The sequence below is a fragment of the Anneissia japonica genome, unplaced genomic scaffold (assembly GCF_011630105.1).
Source record: "Anneissia japonica isolate Jap-2015-1 unplaced genomic scaffold, ASM1163010v1 scaffold287748_len1686314_cov196, whole genome shotgun sequence".
NCBI classification, from domain to species: domain Eukaryota; kingdom Metazoa; phylum Echinodermata; class Crinoidea; order Comatulida; family Comatulidae; genus Anneissia; species Anneissia japonica.
This window is the reverse complement of record NW_022727190.1, coordinates 1,510,883-1,526,470: the sequence shown is the minus strand read 5'-3', so window position 1 is coordinate 1,526,470 and position 15,588 is coordinate 1,510,883. Positions and strand designations below refer to the sequence as shown.

The following is a 15,588-nucleotide window of genomic DNA, read 5'->3' as shown; positions in this document are numbered from 1 at the left end:
CCCCCTCCAAAAAAATTAACGACCATATGTTAACCCTTTCACCTAAGTTTCATAAACAAATTTTAAATCTTTTTTAAGTGACAAATATAATTAAATCTCATTTTTTTCTATAAGAGTAATAAAAGAATGGTTGATAGCAAATGAAAGATATTTTTCCCCCCTAAATATGCTACTATTTAGTCTTGTAAATTTATCTTAAAAAAATAAAAATTAATTATTTTAATTAATTTTTATAATGAATGTTTATGAATAATTTTTAAAAAAAATTTTAAATACCTAGTCAACAGCCAGAATAAAATTTGCAAATAAAATATTCTCTTCTTCAACTTTTAATGGTCACTTTTCCAATGTGTCCTGGACCAATCAGAAAAGGCCAAGAATATGCACTTGTCCACAAACATGTTGTGTTGTCCCAAAAACTTGCATCTTTGCATACGTTTGTGGACTTTAGCAACAACATTCATGGGATAGGGCTTAGCAGAAATGTATGTTGAAAGCTCAAAATGTAAAACTTATGGACTTTTATTCCAGGAATTTTTTTTTCAGTGTCGTAAAGTAGTACGCAGTACGTACTGCCTAAGGTCAATCACTTAACTATTTATGGAAATACCTTAAAGAATACATTTTTATAATAATACATGAAAAATGTTTACAAACATTTCTGCGATGTTTTTAGGTGACTAGAAATCAGGGAATTTGATCTAATTGCTACTTCACAAAGTTGAATTTAACCAGATGATGTTCATTAGTTTTAAAATGATTATTTATTGTAACCGGAAATTGTTATATGTGAGGTCTCACTAGTTAGAAAACCCAAAAATGAGTTAATATTACACTTTGGTAGATCACATTATAAGCTTTAATTTGGTCTTTGAATGGCTTCCATAGGATAAATAGATCCAGAGATGTTAGCATTTAAAGTTTAAGTGTACAAGAACCAGGTTTTGAGAAAATCGGCCTCAAAGATAAACTAACCTGTACAAATAATAGAACTAGAATTACAGAATATGCGAAGAGAACACTGTTTTAGTAAGAAAATTCACTTAAAAAGTACACAATCATAAAATATAAGTATCAAGTTATTCAAAAACATTAAAATCAAAATTTTTTTTAAATTTTGCCTTTGACCTATTTTGGTGAATATCTAAAATTGATTTCACCAACGATGCGTCTCATTTCGTGGTGAGACCTCACATATATTATAAACTTACTTCCAAGCTTTCACTGTTCTCACTTGAAAGAAAGTCTATACAATTCAATTTAACGCTTTCCAATTACAATAAACAATTGCTCGAAAATATTAGTACTGGATCATTCATTCTTACAGAGATAATCATTACCTTGTAATCTATGATAAAATACGCTAACATTTATTAGGTTCTGAACGGAATTACAGTCTCTGATAAAAAGACAGTATTCCGAACCAGCATAGCATTAATTCCTTCTTTCTGTTTCACACTTTGCTAGTAATTTTAATTGTATAAAAATACATTTTTTATTTTACATTAAATTGGATGTTCCATAGAATCTAGGCTCTTCGACTAGCAGCTCTTCTTTTCGCACATTCTACTCTTTTTTTTGCTTGAGATCTCATGATTCAGAACCTTTAGGAATAAAGCCTACAACATTGATTCAATCCTTTATTCTATGATGAATCATAGGCTTTGACTTCAGCATGTAATTCTTTGATGGTTTAAACTAAGTCCTAGGCCTGTTAAATTACAACTGCCAAGATAGGATAGTACTTTGCTTTGCTGATTTGAAAAATATACCTTTGCAGAATAGGGAGAAATTGCTTGGTAGAGAGGAATAGGGTGTTGTGCTAGTATAGGTCTCCCTCCCATTAAAGACTACATTTGGGACCGGAGTTTCCATGGTCCTTAGCAGCATTAGTCTGTAATTAGAGTAATAAAGATAAAAGACATTTGTTAGTTTGAGACCATATGTCTTAAAATGGAGGTGGTCTTTAATTGGAAGTTCTTAGATAGAGGAAACCTGAAAATAGACTGTTTTGCTAGCAGTAAAAAAGGAAAACTTTGTATTAACTGATAATATTACATTATATAAACAAATACAAATATGTATAACTTTACTTTACTTTTTTTTTATTGTGAAAATTTATAGAAATATTCACTAAACTAGTAGCAGTGCACCTGAGAGCATTAACAATTTGGAAGAATTACAATAAACATAGTTGCCAAGATTTGAAATCTATGAGATTTAATGGTGTTACCTTTTCATTGGCTAGAGGCCAAGGTTGCCAAGAGCCCCGGTTGGAAGTGTGCAAGGAAACTTCTCCTTGAAGCTGACAATTTATCAGTTAAAACTTTTTTTACCTTTTTTTCCTAATTTAACATTTCACATTGTTTTCAAGGATTCTGAATGTTTTGGTAGTTGCAAAGATTGTAATGGTTTTGTCAACACAAACAGCATTCATATTAATAAGAGAGTTTATATTTGGGAGGTTCATTTTGAGAGATACTATGCTCTCATACTTTTAAAATCTTACTATTACTATGGATATATTCTATGTGATAAAAATAATATATTAACAATCAATACAAGTAGCAGCTCATCATATTTCTGTGAAACATTATTTTTCACATCAGTTCTATATCAAAATTTCCACTGAAGGTATAAAAGTGTAATCTTCTTAAACCTTTTCAATATTTATTGCTTCCTGTCTGACTACCAAAAATCTTGTTTGAAACCCCATTTGACAAACTTGCCAGTAGGCCTAAAGAACTCAATGTTTACCTTAACAGGAACTAAATAATAGCAAGCACAGAACTACCTATTACCTAGTGGTACCAATGGTAACCTCTCTATTGCAATATTGACATTCAAGTTGAATTTTTTAATGACACTGAACAAACCCAAATGAAATTTAACACTTTAAATGCTAACTAAACGAAATCAATGAGTACTAGATGGGTCTGTATGCATGGATGGATGGATGTATATGGGCTTGGGGGTAGGTATGTGTAGTGAGTATAATATTAATATTAATAACAATTAACAATAGTTACCTTTATTTTCAAACAAGAAAATTAACAAAAGTTGTCCTACAAGGCCATTAAAATGTGTCATGACCAAAACAATAACCAATAATAATAATAATAATAATAATAATAATAATAATTAGATTTGTATAGTGAATCATGCAAAAAACCCTAAAATATAATAGTATCCAATAGATATTCTTAATATTTCCCAAATCTTAATTTAAATGTTACAATATTTTTAACGCTATCATAAAACACAATGCACAATATAGTACCATTGTACCAGCACGCTCTCTATTACAGTTACCTAGTCGGGGTTAGGAAAATAATTTAAGCATTTCCACTTTATAAAATCGCAATCAATAAGGTCTTAAGCCTCCGTCTCACTGACCTCACTACGACCTTAATCTATACTGTAGTCTCTGCAGGCCAGACTATACAAAATTCATCAAATTTATCATTAATCTAGAGACAATACACTAAAACAACATAACTGTTAATTTTAAAATAGTACTGTAATTATATCAATCTTATAACGCCCACATTTATACGAAAGTATTTTTTACAGAAAGTAATATTTTCTACTTACCATACATGATAATGCTGATATGGATACAGACCGCTATATAATAATAGACTTCATCGTCATGGTAACTAAAACGCATTAAACAAGGTCACCACAGCTGTTTAGTCCAATGGAGATAACTGAAAAAGGTCAAACAATATATACAATCAAGCACAGAAATACAACAAAATAATTACCTACATGTGCATTGTGGCAGGGTGGTCACATCAGACTAGCATATTTTATTTTGAATTATACATCATAAAATTAAATAAATAAATTACACAAAGAAATATTTTATTAGTGTTAATAAATTTAAACTATTAAACATATTTTAATAAGTTGTTACAATTAATAATAAATTCAGAGTTGTTTGTTCCTTAAATGAAAATTATTTTTTTTAAATATTTTAAAAAGTATAAAAAATAATTATAACTATGTTAATTTAATTTGTAACACTTATTAATGTAAATTAAATATATGAAATCTCACAGCATGACTTAAAAAATTATAATTCTACAAGCAATTTTGCTTTCAAACATCACAAATATTCTTTTATTTATATAAACAAGTTAAACAACATTATAAACTAAACATTATGAAACAAAAAACAACAAAAAATCTAAAACATAATAATTATATAATTATATTGCAGTGCAATACAAAATTTTAAAAAAAAATCAAAAGTAAGTATTTGTTCCCACAATCACCTCTTTTTTTTATATATTTAAGGCAAAAAACAAAGGAAATACTTCAGAAATTCAACCACCTTTATACAATGAGTATCCATGGATGTCTTCCTGGGCATATATGTTTAGGGACATTTTTGTAAGAATAAACAATGGGAACAGGGAGGTAGATTGATTTGGCGTAAACCAATAATATTCTACCAGAAGTGAGATTAACTTTCTTCTTCAGTTAAAAAAAATACATAATGTATTTACTATTAAGTTTAGCATAAAAATTCCTCCCATCCCCTCCCCCATCCCTTTGGTATAAACAATTGCCATGTTTATTTTTATATGTACAGGATTAGGTTAAACAAACAAAACAATGCCAGTTATTAGATAGTTGTACACTTGAAATGCTAAGAATTTCATAATGCATGGCCTCATCATTTCTATGTTCCCATCTTCACTGCCAGCAAGCCTCGATTAAGGGATGGCCTTCGATTTCAAATACACAAGTTTCTATGTACAATCATCAACCATTTTTTTTTTATGTTGAAAAGCATTTAATTTTCAGACAATAATGTAGGCCTAAATATAAAAATTAAAACTACACTTAAGGATCTAAAAATATAAAATAATTACACTATACACAGAAATACAACAAAGAATTTAACTAAGTATCATTATATTTATATAATAAATAGAATAATGATTTCCCATCCATACAATCAAAAGTTGTCCTTAAACACAATGCTTAATTAGTTGGCTCAATCTAAATACTGATATAAATATATCAACATGTATAAAGTGATAATGAAGAGTACCGTATTCAACATTGTAATAGTCCTAATTTATACAATATTCTAAGATGGTCCCTGCAAGTCAGGCAACAAGCAGCACTGGAGCACTGATCATGCAAAAATGCAAAGGTACTTAACAAGTGCAATGAGAAAGACCAATATGATTCCATACACCAGCTTGACAATTCGACTTATAAATTTGTCACTAACATGTAATCTATACCAAGTGCTTGTAGTAATAGATTACAGTACTTTCACGTTTCCATAACAATACCAACATTGGTGTAAGAGTAAAGTGGTCTATGATTTTTACTGGCATCTCAAAAAATTTGGTTTTATTTCCGATACAATATTAATGAGTGACCAATTACTTATGAACGATTATTTACTTTTCAATCCATAAATGATTAGGTAAGATACAATTATGTTGTTATAAATTGTTTTGCAAGCTTGCCGCCCACCGAAAATGTTTTTTGGTTTTTTTTCGGATAGTTTACGCTCCTGCCACTGTGAAAAATTTTCAGAAAAAAATAAAATCTGGCTCCATATCTCATGATTAAAAATATTAATATTTCCTCAGAACTAAGAAAATATAAAACACTTATCAATAAGATTACTGAACTGAAGGGCAAACTAAATTAATTACTGAGTATGCCTTCGTAAATAAATTGTTATTTTCTCCATTCCTAGATGCTAATAGCAGAACCCATTTTGCAAAATAATATCCTCCTCCTCCTACCTAAAAATCTTTCAGTCTGCTAAATAAAATCTGGTTTGTAGATGATATTGATAGATGTTTTTTCCATATATTAATAAACCAATAAGGACAGACTTCAGACTTATAATTTTGTATGTTCACGCCTACAACATCATCTTCAGAGTGACGACTATCATTACACAAAAGGCTCACCAATAGTTGTCTGTCATATAACGATTAAGGTCGTATACGTGACTCAGGATATGGGCACATTCCTCCCCCAATCTCGGTTTAATGTTTATGGATGGATAGAGATATTAAGATCAATATACATTATTTTACATATCATTTATTAAAAACACACATATTAGGTGGATGGATGGGTGGGTGGGTGGATGGATGGATGGATGGGTAGGTGGACGGAAGGGTAGGTGGACGGATGGGTAGGTGGAAGGATGGATGAACCGAGTGATGGATAGATGGATTGATAGGTGGATGAATGAATAGATGGATGGACATAGATAGTAAGATTAAAATACAATACTTATGACTATTATATGTCACATTACAAATTCAATAAGTAACATATTCTCAAACTAGAAAAAAGAAATTCATTATCTAGGAAAGCAGATTGTTTTAATCATATTCCTGTGCATACTGTTGTTGAATGGACCGAATAAAGCTAGCGACTGGAAATGAATCGGGAAAGTATCTTGAATGGGAATATCTAGGGAAAGCAATACCTAGGGAAACGGAAAGATTATCTATAAGAGGAGAGAATATTTTGGGAATGGGACATAGAATACCTATAAAGGATAGTAACACCAAATTACCACGGTATCATAATTACAAAAGTAACAATAACAAGCACACCTTACCTGACTAGATTTATAAATATGCCAATTTGTTCCTTCATTTAAAAAAATATTAATCAGCAGAAATTTTATAACAAATATTTGCACGCTGCCTGTTTCAAAGGGGAGAGAAGGAAAGAGATTGATGCTAGCCATAAGGAGTTATAATATAACATTTTATCTGCATAACCGTAAGAGAATTATGCATACTCTTTGAATGCTGACAACTCCATTATATGTCAACGTGTCTGAAGGAGTTGATTGCAAGGCTAACACAATGCAGACTTCTTTTGCATTTTTTATCAAACAATTAGATTCGTAAACATGGATATCATCGATTACAATTCTACTCATCTCCTAGGTTTTTTATAGGCACACAAATATATCTGCAGGGATTTATCAGGTTTTAATTAGAAGATAAAACTAAATAAAATTAAACACTGTAGGTAAGCGTATAAAAATAAAGATGTTACAAGAACTCATCCTAAGGACCGATAAAGAATCAAAGAGAGGAAATTTAATGTCAATTTTCTCCCATATTGAAACCATACAGTTTAATTTTGTTATTCAATATCTGTAGGTTCTTTTCCTAGTAAGACTATTAATTCCATAACTACTACATACACACCATAATTCAAACAGCCAAATATCCATAAATGTATTACTGACTTTGCATGACATTTATCTTATTACACTAATACACTATGTAGCACCTACCTGTAATTTTAGACAAACAACCAATCGTCACATTATCTGAATTCAATATGGAATTATCGATATGCAAGCAAGTCCAAACCATTGTTTTAATGTCCAAAACTTTCAAACACCATTACAGTATTATTACGAATTTAAATCACTGAATAAGCAATCACTCACCTATATCTACCCTGGATTAAGGAGAATTATTACTTACAAATAATATTCGTAAATACAAAGTCGTTCCTGTCAAATGAAGTCGATGACCGATAGTAATCAGATAAAACTTGTTCAAGGTGAAATTGAAATAATTTCAATAATCCTTACTCAGTTGCACCATCTTATAAAAGATGATCAATAACTATACTAAATAATAATAATAATAATAACAATAATAATAATAATAATAATAACAATAATAATAATAATAATAATAATAATAATAATGTGTTATTATTGCACATAGTACAGCTACAAGGATGTGTTCCACAGGGACCAATTACTTGTAGTTATCTGTGAGCTCTTAGTTTCTTTCTTATTTCACCATGGCTTATATTTGAAACATTTTTGGGTCCACTGACCCCAGAGCCTCACTGTTGTTCTTGTTACCAAAACTTTAAAAGCATCCAGTGTACATGCAGGAAATTTTGTACACATAAACTAGAGGTGATTTTCAACAAATGTTCATCGCCCTTTTATTAAACTGGACCCCAGGGTTCCCCCTACACCTACAAAACAAAACAGAGGTTTACAACAAATTGTTTAAATTCCAGTTTATAGTGTATACAACCTGACCAAAAAAAATGTGATCTCCAAAATAAAGAATTTATGTTATATGTAAAATACTTGTATTCTTGGTAATAACTGAAATTCATTTTGGAATTATATTCGACACCATTCCGTTGAAATTCATAAAGATAACATACAATAAATTAAACTGAGTAAAATAAAACTAATATGAAGTTGAATCTTAATTTTTAATTTCAAATTCATTAAAATAAACATATATTCACTTCCTTCTTTAAAATAAAATACTATAACAACAGCAAAATATATTGTTTTCATATTTAAGTAAATACAAAGAGTAGAGATTAAAACAAAAGGAAGAAACATAAGACAAACCAGGACAAAAACAAAAAGCGAAGCATAGCAAGTCCAGAACGATGAGCCAAGACAGATGGCAGAATGAAATGGATGGGGGGAGGGGGATTGGACAGAAATATCTAATAACCAATAATTACGTGTCTTTAATGGAGGAGACAAAGATAACTAAATTAACTCTAAGAAAACAAGGATAATTATATAGGAGAATTTACATTGATGAATTTAGCACACAATCATGTTCAAGTTCATTCTAAAAAAATTCATTCACATAAAACCTATGAATTTATAAGGTGACTAAAATTACAATAAGATACAAATGCATTCTGGGTAATATATTTACATAACTTCCAAGAATTTGAATTTGTAAGACAAGGATTCTGGGTAATTTATATAACATCATTGTTAATGCATTTCTATAATAATTTGTCGTTACTTACTCATACCATGAACCATGAAAATTGAATTACATAATTAAGTACAATTATACCAAGTAATATAATTATACTAAAAATTAGGTATAAATATTTTACAAATTTAAAGATTTACTTTATGAATTGTTTTAATAAAAAATTTGCAAGTACTACATGAATACCTACACAAGTGACTATGCGGCAGCTGAACAGAAATCAAAAGAATGAAGCATTTAAAATAGTATCTCTAGGGTGCATAAAAACAGCTGGTTATTCTTTAAATAGATAAAAGATCTTCCTTTATGACTACATGACTTACAACATGATTGTTCTTTAACAGATCCCAAAATATATATTGAATGAATTTACCCAGTTTTTTCCAGATCTTGAGACAATGCCAAATGAACATTCAGCACTATTACAGGAGGAAGTTAACTCATTCCAGGGCAAAATATAACAATCACATTTTTTTTTAACTACTCAATTGAATACAAGAACTATCAAGCAAAGAAGGTTTGTTAGCATAGGACTTGGAAAACGGGCAAGTCATTTTAAAGACTGTATGCCTACTTGAAATCTATCACCGTTGATTGGTACAGTGTAAGAATTCATGTTGAACTCTGACACAGTGTCAGCATAGAGTTTAGTTGATCTGTTGCAGTAAGTGGATCCTACAATCTAAACATAACTATAGAAAGGCAGTTTATCTTGTGTTACTACTTGAAAAATACTGTATACTGTCTATGTTAACATGAAAAATAAACTTAATATTTGAATTTCTTATACTTTTTGTATTGTTACATGGCTCTCTCTACAATTTAATCCCACTTTCGCAACCAGTGGTTTTATGGTCTTTAGCAGCTCTGATCCTTAATTCCTTTAAACTGGCTGGTGGTAGTAATCACTTATGTATTTTCTTAGAAGTCTTACAAATTAGCAAAATATTAATTGATTTGATCTATATTTTATCAGAACTAAATATTGCATTTGATCCTTTTAAATAACAATTCAATGTTTCAAATGATTTTTTTTAGGGTTTCCCCCTAATTTTATCAGACAATATTAATAGACACAGTAATCATCAAAACTTCTTTCGTTTTATACATTAATAGTTTGTGGTATCCTAAAAGACAATTTAAATGTCCATTAAGAAGTCATGTGATATTTAAATTAAGATCTCGGAGGAATATGATGTCCGATGCAAGAAGAATATAACAATTTTAAACCACTGACTTGCTAATATTTACAACATTATTGTCTAGGAAGCACATAATATATTCAATACAATATCTTATAGGTACATTTTAAAAATAGATTTGAACTCGTCACTTCGGACGAGTTAGGTGATCCGCCGCACATTTGAATTTTGACCCTCAGGAAGTGCTCTGGGCACGGATTGAAAAATATTTAAATGCTCAAATTATGGCCTATAAAGTGCTCTAATTTAGTTTAAAAAATTATTTTGTGAATTATAAAAGTTTTACGCACACATACGCTTACGTCATTACACGCTTGCGCACGGTAATGGCACAGAAATGGCACAAAAAAAACATTTATTTTGACCACGATGACGTCATAAAAATGTAAAAAGTCAAATTTATGAAAGGTAATTGTCTCAGCTATAACATACTCAAAGTTGGATTGATCAAGGATAATGACGTCATAGATAAAATTCAGTTTTTAAAAATTCAGATGGCAATATGATGATGTCACAATGTCCGATCAGCAATTATTATCTATAAAATCATATCTACTCATGTGCTTTCAGAATATGTAATAAAAATTGGGGGGGGGGTCACCTTTCTTCTTAATAAACAGGCCTGATTTTAGCATATTTTTACTGTATGTCGGCACAAATGCGCGCAAAGATCCCTATGTTTGATACGCGAGTACGGCATTGCCATTGGCCATAAGATGACTAAAAAGAATGGAAATTAGTGATCATAATGCCAGGAAAATATGTAAAAAAACACTTGCAACGTGTGTAAAAATGTGCGCACGTAGTTAAAAATGTCAAACAATTTTGAAATGCTCAAAATAGCCCGAAACATGCTCTAATTTAGTCCAAGTGATTTTGAGCATTTTAAAATTTTGATGCATGCGTGCACACGCGTTATGACGGGCACATGAAATATTACGGTACGTGGCATTCAACCTTGACCTGTCACGCATGACGGAGCACATTGAAAACCACATTGAGATATCATGTTAACAAGAATTGACAGAAAGGTAGAATAAAAAAAAAAGATGATGATGAACTCTGACAATAACAAGAGGTGATCTGAACTAATTTCATAACTAATGCTACTATTCTCAGAACAAGAAACATTATCATCATTTTCATTGGCTGAAAACAATTATTTTTTATTTTATGACGATTTATCCAATCCAATTGCAATTTTCTAGATTATGTACTGGCATCATCACTATAAAATTCCGTTCATAAAATTTGTAATTGGTAGGTTCGTAATTGCGAGATAAACTTGGTATAAAACCACACCAATATTAGTTACATAAAGATTGGCATTGCGATAGCCATCATTATCTTCAGTGGACCATTATCGTTTCCACGGAAAATGGTTCTCAATCTATTATGTATGGGTTGCAAAACCTCTGAATTTTTTTTTTTTAATTAAATTTTGTCCTGCAAAAATTTTACTATTAAAAAGTATGCATTCTAAGTACTATTTAAAACTTTTAGTTAAATTTTGTTGATACCCAGTGCATCTGCTTTTTAACATTTTAACAGAAGTGGGTCATGGCAAATTGCCTGGACATTTGGTCATCGGTCAAAACGATTGACAACCACTAACCTAATGTTTAGTGTAACGCAAAAATAAATAGCAAATATACTTTAACAGTACTTGACAGCCTGATGACACAATGTTTACAACATGGTGCTTATGTTACAATGTTAAAAGGAAAGATGTTCCTGAATGTCTAAGAGATGGCTGCCCTCTATAACTTTTTTTTACACTATGTGATCAAAATCGGTAGACCATGCAGATAAGTAATAATTAATTTGAGCTGCAAAACTTATAGCTTAAAAAAATAATATGAAACAGTCCATTTTAATTTTACTTTTTCATAAACATGTTAAATAACCAGCTGCCTTAAAACCAGGCTATGGACGAGAAAAAGACACCGGATACATTTCCATTTACAATTAACAAAAGAGTGCAGGCTTATCTTGAGTTGCACCCATTTTAAACCGGCAACGCGGGTTCAAATACTGCCCTCAATTTATGTGGCAATGGTGATCATCACTTCGCTCAAGTCGCTTGCATTGTGATGGAGGCCAATTATTGCCAATAATCGAGCAGTATAGGCCTATCGGCAGATTCTTATTGACTTTGCGGATTAAATAAGCAATTTTGTTGTCAAGTTTATATGGAAGTGCAGGAGGTTTAATTTGAAAAGTGTCTTGGTCTAGCACATTGCCAGCTTAGCGTGGCCTACCTGGCCACAGTGAAAGTGGATGCCAGGAGTCCGGAATAGAATTTTATTTTGTTTACACTGGCAACTCTGGTGTGTACCTGAGTTTCCTAATGTTGAATGCATCCCGTACATCTAACACAGAATGTTTGGCAACCCAAGTCATGTTTTTTGCCATTTAGACAAATCGCAACTCCGAATTTTCTTGCCCAGGTTTGGAAAATCATGTGTTGTGTCCGGAGTTTTGCTTGAAGTGCATGTGTACAGTAGACCTGTTACTGTATAGACTGAAGGGGTTTGATGAAAAAATTAGGAAAGGTTGGCATGTTGGTTTATATATTTTTTTCCATTCTTGAGCATTTGTAATGTAACAAAAAATCAGGGAGAGAAATACAGAAAATTCAATCTGGCATTTAAATACCTAAAATTTAGGATGTTGGATACAATTCTTCCAGCAAACTAAAATTTGATGGAATTGAACAAATACTGAATCTCATCCTTTAAAATATACGATTTTTTGAAAATAACTTTGAAACTACTATACAAAGGAATCTCCGAATCTACTTTATCAGCAGCCTGAACTAAAATATTATCCAAGTACTTGTCTTAAAACAAAACAAAAACAAAAAAAAAAATTATGCTAGTATTAGCTTACCGTTTTAGCCTTGGCCTAATGACAAGTTGTACCTTGCCAAGCATAACCAAGGCCATGTAACAAAGCACTTCCATATGAGATAGTCACTGCAGACAAGGCTCTGGGAGGTTCAACAATCATATAGTTCGCTGATTAACCAAAATAAATGACAAAAATAAATGTCATTTTTTGGTATTATTAAAACTTTTTTTATAAAAAAAAAAAACAAAAGAAAACAGCAGTCTCCCTTTATATGTAACAAAAATAATTATTTTTGAAAAATGTTAAATCACTATAATTTGCATCACACTATTGAAAGACTAACAAAAAATGCATAAATTCTTGTATTTATTGTAACAAGAATATCACATTTTTGTATCACACTAATGAAATGAATGTTAACAAAAAATACTTAAATTCTTTACATATACTTGCAATATGCGTTTGATATCCAATAATCAAATTCGCAAACAGAAAATGTGATTATGTAAAGAAAGTGGTCGAACATGTGCAAAACCATAAAACTACAATACAGACAGCTAATGGTAAACATTGTATCAAAGGTACGTCTCAATGTTAACACTTCACACCACACCTGATGCTACTCTTCAAAGTGTTTCCTAGAAAATCATCACTCCCGATGAGTCAACGTCAAGCTTTGATCAAAGCAAAATCAAATTGTTCAGTTAAGTTAATACAACAAATTAGATAAGAAGTACACTGATACAGTGATATGACTAAATGGGAAGGGGGAGGGGGGGAGAAAGAAGACCTGAGAGTTAGGTGGCGCTTGCTCTACCGAACACAATTCCTATCTAAAACAAAGAACGATGACTCATGAAAGTCTAGACTCTGGATTTCAAACTTAAATTTTATTCAGGATAGCATACAACCTTCTACATTTAATTTAATCTATTTTACTGTGGGCCTCTAGCCAGAACCTTGGATACAAAAAAATTGTACACAAAGACTATTCAAATATCGCATAGAGGTTAAGCTCAAAGCTGCCCCAGTACATACCGGTAAACAAGAATACCAGCTTATACTTAAGTTCTTAACACCAGGCCTAGACTACCAACAAGCCGTTTCTTAAGTATCCACAATACTAAAATTAAACATCTTTACTGGATTTAACAAAATAAAATATTAAATTAAACTAACAAAATGATCATTATTATATAAGACAGTTATCTTGAATTTTTTAATTTTTTTTTATTTCTTAACATTGACCAAAAAACCCCCAGTACTCTGCAATATCTGTTGAATAAGCAATTAGAAGGAATTTTTTTTTTTTAAATATCAGACTTCTTTAAAACCACAAATCTTATAGGATTCTATGTTTAAATTAAGGAACTAAAAGAAAATCATTAAGTTGGAGATCAAAAATGCTTAATGTAGACAGTTATTGTTATCCGTAAGTTTACACTTGCAGAATTCAAATGCATTTTTTGCTGATATGTATTTCAGGATGTTCAATAGAGTTCAGAAATATGTAGAAAACAACTACAGCAGACGTGTGTTTATCGTTGCCAGAGGTAAATCACTCACAATAATAGAGACGTTCCCACTCTCCCGATTTCATAGGTCTCCTGAATTTTGATGTAAATCCCCAGTCACCCAAATTCTGTCATTGGTATAAAAATTTATATTCTATACAGTGGCAGATTCCATAAATTTTCAAAATCATAATGGAGAAAAAAGGAAAATCATATTCAAATTTAAATCTGAGAAACCATTTCCAGCCATGTAGAGGTGCCATAATCAAAAAATTTCAGGCTTCAGTCCTAAACATGGTGAGGCTGGGGTGGTCTAACCCTCCATCTTCTCCCTTTATTTCAAATCCCTGGATCCGCCTCTGTTAGGCAAGACAGGCAAGACATTTTTATACCTTGCTTAGCGAAACCGCCACCCACCAATAATGATTTCAAATAAGAATAAAATATTATTTTTACCAATTAGCACACCTGCGCCACTGCCCTGAAATCTTCAAATATAAGATGTATATTTCTTCTTTTTATTATATAAATTTAAACATTTAACCATCCCATTACTACAATTTAAATTCACCAATAAAATATATTTTTATTTTCTCCTCCGTCTGGATGTTTTTGGAACAACTATACGCTAAATAAAAAAACAAAATTATATTTATATTTTTTTCCCACCCTCCTCTGACGATCTTTAAAAAAAATAAGTTTGCGAAACAAAATATAAAAAGTGTCTCGCCTTATAGGCAGAAAAGGAAGGCATCCAATTTTTTATTTTCTTATATTCAAAATACCGTCATATTTTTGCCAAAGTTCTGACACTTGCGTCAATGACCTCCAAAGAGTTTAAAATATTATGTTCTAAATTTTATATCATAATCCACATTGCAATAATTGGGATTTTTCATTCTCTTACATTTAGTCTTGCTTTGCCTATAGTTATGCAAGATAAACATTTTATTATAAATTGATCATTATGTTATGGCAGGTTGCAGCAATGAACAGTTTCAGGTGTATACATTTCCATACCTGTAGTTTATAGATATTTTGAGTCTGAATGTGACCTAGGTAGCATGGAGGTCAATGCCTAGTTGGAAGTTAAAGGTCATGGTTAGAAATCATATAAATAAAAATTAGTTTATTTCTCAGGGAAAATTGAGATTATCTTTTAAAATTAAATTGGTCCAATACTATATATTAATGGAAGAAGTTTCAAGTTTAGTTTATTCA

At 30.9% G+C, this 15,588-nt stretch overlaps 1 protein-coding gene across 1 annotated transcript in view; it reads right to left on the bottom strand.

Moving 5' to 3' along the window:
* Positions 1-15,588, bottom strand: part of LOC117113614 (B-cell CLL/lymphoma 9 protein-like) — a 69,004-nt gene that overhangs the window by 26,428 nt on the left and 26,988 nt on the right. Inside the window, exon 3 of the mRNA XM_033257010.1 lies at positions 3,595-3,710. The gene's annotated coding sequence lies outside the window, so the exon portion shown is untranslated. The remainder of the gene's footprint in view (positions 1-3,594; positions 3,711-15,588) is intronic.